Source organism: Scylla paramamosain, chromosome 5 (genome assembly GCF_035594125.1).
Source record: "Scylla paramamosain isolate STU-SP2022 chromosome 5, ASM3559412v1, whole genome shotgun sequence".
Taxonomy (NCBI): Eukaryota; Metazoa; Arthropoda; class Malacostraca; order Decapoda; family Portunidae; genus Scylla; species Scylla paramamosain.
Window position 1 is genome coordinate 36080056 of NC_087155.1, and position 7500 is coordinate 36087555.

A 7500-nucleotide genomic window follows, 5' to 3' on the forward strand; every position below is an offset into this window, starting at 1 on the left:
AGAGAGAGAGAGAGAGAGAGAGAGAGAGAGAGAGAGAGAGAGAGAGAGAGAGAGAGAGAGAGAGAGAGAGAGAAAGACAGAGACCACAAGACCCGTCAACATACAACTAAGAAAAAAACAATAACTTAGTTTCCCCGTTAAAAATCCCTCAGAAAGTCATCAACCTTTTCCCTTCGACCTCCTATCAGTTCATAAATACGTGCTACAGTTTGGTACAGTACTCACACCTTTATTAAATGTCCCAGGCCTTCAACGATAACCGCTACTAAAGGTGACTGACTTGAATATAACAAATAATCGTTGTACGTGAATGGAAAGGCAAGACAGAGACGCCAAAACATTCATGACTTAAATGAGAGGAGGACTGCAATGTGTAGTAAAGGGAAGGGCAGGTTAAATAAACTATTCAGATTGGAAGACTGAGAAAAAAAAATGGGGAAACGATGATGATTTAATGTTTTTTTTTGTGTGTGTGTGTGTGTGTGTGGATATACGCAGTGATTTCTCTCTCTCTCTCTCTCTCTCTCTCTCTCTCTCTCTCTCTCTCTCTCTCTCTCTCTCTCTCTCTCTCTCTCTCTCTCTCTCTCTCTACTTATCTAAATACCAATCTATCTATGTCTACCCTCCTTCCTTCCTACCTATCCACTATCCATCTCTTCATATCTTCATCTGTATCTCCCAGCCATTACTACAACCAATATTGCCTTGTGTGAGTTAACGAACTTTTTACTGTCTGCTTATTGTCTAATGTTCTTCTTGTCTTCTTATGACTTTACTTCCTCGACATATTTATCTTACTCCTGTCATATTAATTTATTTCCTTGCAAATCTAATAAAAGAGCAATCCAATCTAAGCTTCTATTTTTATTTTATTTTCTGTTTGCTTTTCTTCACCTAATTACTGAACTTTCTTTCCTACTTCCTCTTTTTATCAATCTACAATGTCCTCCCTTCTGCCATTCTTTATTTTGTAATACGTAAAAACTCTGCAATCCAGAGTTTTATTCTAATCATGTTTCTTCCTTGTTTCTTTTTTTTTTTTCTTTCTTTTTTTTAACCTAATTATTCAACTTTCTTTCCTGCCTCCGACTAATCTACAACCTCTCTCCTCCTCCTCCTCCTCCTCCTCCTCCTCCTCCTCCTCCCCCTCCTCCTCCTTCTCCTCCGCCTCCCCCTCCCTCCTTCGCCTCCCTCCTCCCCCCCTCCTCCTCCTCTCGTCCTCCTCCTTTCTTCTTCCTCCTCATCAGCCGTCATATAACACCTTGAAGGAATCCTGACTAACGAGAAGCGTCGCCATACCGGACGGTACGTGAGAAATACACCTTTATTTTTTTTTACTTTTTTTTTTATAATCACTATCCGGTTTGTTTCCCGATTTGGTGTTACTACATGTGCTCTTGCAACTGTATATTGCGTTCTTGTGCTCGTATTTTTGTGTTCCTTCATGGGGTCTTCCTTCATGGGGTTCCTTCGTGTCTTCTGGGGTCTCGTAGTTGAGTTTTTTGTCCCTGCGTTGTTTTTGTAGCTGTGATGTGTTATGCTTTTCTGTATCTGTAAATTGTGTTGCTGTACCTGTAGATTGTTTTCATGTTAGTGTTTTGTGCTTCTATGTCGTTATTATGTCGTTTCTGTATATCTTTGTGTGTGTGTGTGTGTGTGTGTGTGTTTTTTTTTTTTTTTTTTTTGGTAAATGTATAATGTTTCTGTGCTTCTGTCTTGTCTCTGCATCTGTTTTGTGTTCCTCTACCTTTGTTTTGAGTTTCTGTACTTGTATATTTATTTTTGTACTTTTGTTTTGTATTTCTGATCCTATATTTTGTGTATATTTGTGCTTGTTTTTTTTTTTTTTTTACTTTTTTTTTTGTGTTTCTGAATTTGTGTTTTGTTCCTTTACCTTCATCATACTCAACTCATTATATATATAGTCATTGTTTTGTAATATCTGCTTAAACATGCGTGTGTATGTGTGTGTGTGTCACAATATAAACACTTGAAATACAATCTTGACAGTGCGTAAGAGAAAAAAAAACTAATCGCATTTTTTTATTGGCAGATTTCAAGAGCGCAATGATTTTCTCTTTTTTTCTTTTCTTTTTCTTTTGTTTTGTATGTTTTATTAGTACTTAAAGACGTGCATTTCCTTCGCTCCCCCCCCACCAAGTTCTTTCACCTTTTCCCTCCTTCCCTCATCTTTTCCCTCATTTCCTCTCCTACATCCTAATTCCTTCCCTCTTCCCTCTTCCATCCTCTCTCTCTCCTGCCCATACTCTTGACTCTACTCTTGAAAACCTCTTGAGCTTGTCCTCTTTGTTCATTGTTCTCTCTCTCTCTCTCTCTCTCTCTCTCTCTCTCTCTCTCTCTCCTCTCTCTCTCTCTCTCTCTCTCTCTCTCTCTCTCTCTTGCACGTCTTGCAGCTAAGCGTTCTCAAGCAATTTCTTTTTTTCTTTTTCCTTAACTTTCTTTTCTGCTCTTCTCTGTAACGGTGTTGATTGTATCTCCTCGTGTGTGTGTGTGTGTGTGTGTGTGTGTGTGTGTTTATTTCTTCTCCACTCCTTTTTACCACCTTCATCTTCTCCTGCTTCTATTATTCTCTCTCCTCCAGCTCTTCCTCCTTTAAATGAATAGATTACCAAATAAAATACAAGCAATAAAGAAGCAAAAAAAATGAAAAAAGAAAGGAAAAAATATACATTTAACGACCTCGCCAGGATTCGAACCTGGAATCTTCTGATCCGTAGTCAGACGCGTTATCCGTTGCGCCACGAGGCCACGCAAATACTTATAACAGGGGATATTCACAGTTAGAATTTTGTGGCACAAGTTAGGTAATTAATAGGTAAGCAGAGGAAGGAAGGAAAGAAGGATGACCAATAAATGCATAGGAAGAAAAGTAGGAGGAGGACGAGGAGGAAAAAAAGTTGCAGAAAACACACACACACACACACACACACACACACACACACACACACACACACACACGTGGTGGTAAGTTATGTGTACGTGCGTGCATGTGCGTGTCCTACTGGCGAGATGCGCGACATGTGCAGTGTCACGCAATTTTTAGCGTGCAGAAAGTAACCAGAAGTGTAACATGACTCTCTCTCTCTCTCTCTCTCTCTCTCTCTCTCTCTCTCTCTCTCTCTCTCTCTCCTCTCTCTCTCTCTCTCTCTTTCTCTCTCTCTCTCTCTCGTCCTGTTCCAAATTTTTAAGTAATCTCTGTCTGTTTTCTCAGTCTGTCTGCGTCTCAGGTGGAGAAGAGAAGAAAAACATGAAAAAGAAAAAATTCATGGAATAGGAGATGGAGCAAAAAACAAAGAATTACTAAGAAAAAAAAAAAACTTTATACCTTTGCGAGTGTAGAACAGAAAAAAAAATCGAATACATGGAGGAAGAGAAGAAGAAGGAGGAGGAGGAGGAGGAGGAGGAGGTGGAGGAGGAGGAGGAGGAGGAAGTGACTTAGCTACACAACTTCTCACCTTCAGTTTGGTTAATGACGCAAGGTGTATCAGATAACCCTTCTCCAATGCACACCTGGTCCACTTCCAATATCTCCTCACACTAATTATTACTCTACTTTTTTTTCTTTTAACTTTGCATGTCTTTTTTCATCCCTTTTCGTCTTTTCTTTTTTTTTTTTTTTCGTTTTTCTGTCTTATTTTTTCTTTCCTTTTCATGCCTTTCCTTTTTTAATGCTTTCCTTTTATCACGCCTTTCTTTTTTTCAGGTTTTTCATGTTTTTTTTTCTTCTTTCTTTTCTTTCCTTATTTCATGCCTTTCTTTCGTAATGGAGCAAGTTGAGTGTTCAAGTTTATTGCTGTCGAGACTCCTTTTATTTATTTATTTTTTTTTTATTTTTAAGTTTTGCATTGTTTGTTGTTGTGTTCGTTGGTTCTTGAGTCAGTAACCGCTTGAATACAGCACAATCTTTATGCTCTCTCTCTCTCTCTCTCTCTCTCTCTCTCTCTCTCTCTCTCTCTCTCTCTCTCTCTCTCTCTCTCTCTCTCTCTCTCTCCGACCCCCCCCCCCCCAATCCCCCAGTCTAGTTAGCCCCAGTTTATACTGGTCTATGTACGGCGAGACGAGCACAGTGTTTCACGTACTGATATTTGGAATGTTCTAGGTATGCTATACAAGTACATGATACATTACTGAATTACAGCTTTGTAGTGTAATAATGCTTTATTGTAAATCAAATATTTTTACACTGTTCGTGGAAAAAAGAGGAGTGACCTTGGTCCCAGCGTGAGATGCGGCACCACCGCAAAGCTATGTAAACACAAGCACAAAGATGGACTGGACAGGTTTCAGCCCAGTAAACTGCAGCGACGCACAAAGCCTCACTCAGTAGCTATGGTAATGACTGTATTAATAACTGACAACCAGACAACCGGAAAATACTAGTATGGCCTTCCTCTCCACCACACAGTGTATTGACACGGCAGACACTACTGTCCTCACCGTGCCTTGCAGCATTCACTAGCGTGTAGTTACTTTTATTTCTTTACTGTGCAATAAATGACACTTCTCCTCACTGTCCTCTTCTTCGTCAGCTGCGAGCAGGAAGCTGGCAAGAAGTATACAAATTCCCTGTCGAGGAGGTTTCCTCCGCGCGGCCATGTTAACAAACAATAGATAGGAGATAGTTGTGTCAAGTGTGAAGAAGAGAGATAGGTTCCGTAACAGCAATTATAGAAGATGAATAGCACAGGAGGCTAGAGAAGGAGGATGGTGGAGTCCTCACGGTGCTGGGCCTGTATCGAGGGGAGAGGGAGAGAGAAAACGAGAGGATAGTAAGAGTGACGAAAGTTCCTGGTACAGGCGTGGAGAAAACGGACCATTTTAGCTGTATAGTTTTGCTCCTTGTGTTGTGCTCTCTGCTCTCCTTTTGCAGGTAGGGGAAGGACCAAAGCGGAATACTGAAGGAAAGGACGGCCTACGAAGCGATAAAAAGCGAAGAAGTAGAAGAAGAAGGAGACGGCGGTGAACTCCGTTCAATACGGATTCCGTTTTTGTGACGTCAAAGGTCAAATTAAGTAACTAAGCACGACTATATGTAATTGACATCACATCCCACTGCGCCACTTCCCTTGACCGTCAACAGCAGAACCGGTTACTCAGACACCACTCCTTCCTTCCCCGCGCCGGCAGCAGCCTTAACATGACTACAATGCTCCGGTCCAAAGAGCCAAAGCCACAATGTCATCCAGTGCTATTATACTTACATTTTTTCATTGCTCCTCTTGCTTTCCTTCCCTCTCCGTCACACTATCGACTCTAACGTATAAAAATCTGCTAATATCTGCCAGTGTTATCCAGTGCATATGTACCTGCATTTTCTCTTTTCTCCTTCCCTCTATTCCTCTTTTTTTTTTTTTTTCTCCGCCACAGTATAGACTCTTCAACATACAAATCTGACATCATCTATGTATAATGTACAGATCAAACGTAAAAACAATGACGCTATAATAGTATATAGATTTCTTTCTTCTTTCTTCTTTCCTTTCCCATCACTCTCTCAATTACCATCTATGGAAGTATAACTATATGGTAACACAGCTTCATATACTTCTATAATGCCATTTATAACGACATTTTCTTCTTTTCCTCATTTCCATTCACTTTTCTTTCACTTCTACTGCCAACCTAAGAACTCCATCCAGTCACCAATTGTTCATCAGAATAAAATCAATTACAAGCAACTGTAATGAACGAGTAACTAGAAATAATCCTTAAACGATTACCTATAAAGTTCATCATCGTAAACTTGAAATTCTCTTACAATACACAGAAAAAAATTAAACCTCTGCCACAGTATTGAAGCGGTAAGACTCCTGTTATTGTAACTTCATAGGGACCTCGAGGGCACGGGGACATGACACACAGAGAGGCGCCGCATTGAGGAAGTTAAGAGCTCAGCATCCACGGACACGAGTCAAACGAGTGGGCTTATAATGATACGTTTCCTGATTAAATCTTACTCTTAACTTAACCTTTGCGTCAATCATTATTCCTCTCGACAGCATTGTGCTGTACTCGTATTGCTAGACATGCTCGCCATAGGAGCCCTCTCTCTCTCTCTCTCTCTCTCTCTCTCTCTCTCTCTCTCTCTCTCTCTCTCTCTCTCGTTTTATTTTGCTTTTGTCTTTTCTTTATTTTGTGACGGTATTACGAGGAAAAAATTATGGTGTGTGTGTGTGTGTGTGTGTGTGTGTGTGTGTGTCTCACGGCACTCCATTTCCCCTTCCCCTATTAAGTAATTTAGAAAAATACTCAGATTTCTGATGAAAAATATAAACATACAAATCACTTTCATGAAAAATATAGAAAAAAAAATACTTCCTAAACATGTGCCCATAGGTTACCTGTTACTAAGTACACCTGTCTTCAGTTGCCATAGTATCAACACCAGAAGACAAAGGGACCTGTTACTTTTTTAACACCTGCCATTCATCACCTGGGTGTTTAAGAGGCAGACGGTGAGGTATAAACATTTGTCACTGGAGCCAAACAACTGTGAATTTAATATTGCAAGCACACGATTTTACTGCAGAGCTCGAGGTTATAGTTTCTCTCTCTCTCTCTCTCTCTCTCTCTCTCTCTCTCTCTCTCTCTCTCTCTCTCTCTCTCTCTCTCTCTCTCTCTCTCTCTCTTAATCTCAAAGCGGGCGATGACTCCACTAATAACGTTCCATTAATAAGCAAGACCAACAATAATACTGCAGCACTTCAACACGAGGGCACACAAAAGTCACCAGTTCACAGCACACACAGAGCAAGGCGAAGGTCACTGCCGCCTGTGTGTTACGTGATCAAGGGAACACAGCTGTATTTTTTTGGTGTTGAGTTTTCCTCGTTTCTCTTAATTACGTCGGGCTGGTTTGCTTCTCGCTTAGTTCCTTGGTGGATGAAGCTTTGATCGGTGGGAAAATGAGAGAGAGAGAGAGAGAGAGAGAGAGAGAGAGAGAGAGAGAGAGAGAGAGAGAGAGAGAGAGAGAAAGAGAGAGATCCTGATAATGACACTCGCCTGCCACCACTCAGGACCCCCAGCTGAGAAAGGACCCCACAAATCGGACCCTCCCCAACCAGCCCCTCTTCCCTCACCTCTCCTCTCTCTCCCAGGGGCGCCGCGGGGGTGGAGGGGGGTGTTTGTGGTCGGGGTTTACAGCGTCAGATAAGCATCACGGGTAGGCAGCATTTGTTTGACATGAGAGAGGGAGGCGAGAGGGAAAAAAAATAAATAAGCTTACCTTTTTTTCTATTAAGGTAAATTGTGCTTCATGTTACATATGAAATAAGGTGTGGAGTTTTTTTTTTTTTTTTTTTGTGAATGAGTGACAGGTTTTCACGCTGATGATGAAGAAGAGGAGGAGGAGGAGGAATAAAGAGGGGAGGAAAAAAACGAGGAGGATGAAAAAGACGACGAGCAAGAGGAAGACGATGAGGACGAAACCAAGGAGAAGGGAGAAGAGGAGAAGGAATAAAAGGACGACGAGAAAGATGA

General features: G+C 41.1%; 1 non-coding gene across 1 annotated transcript; it reads right to left on the reverse strand.

Moving 5' to 3' along the window:
• Positions 1 to 2696: 2696 nt before the first annotated feature.
• On the reverse strand, positions 2697 to 2769 carry Trnar-acg (transfer RNA arginine (anticodon ACG)). Its single transcript has one exon. It is a non-coding gene; the product is annotated as a tRNA-Arg (tRNA).
• Between the last annotated feature and the right edge of the window lie 4731 nt (positions 2770 to 7500).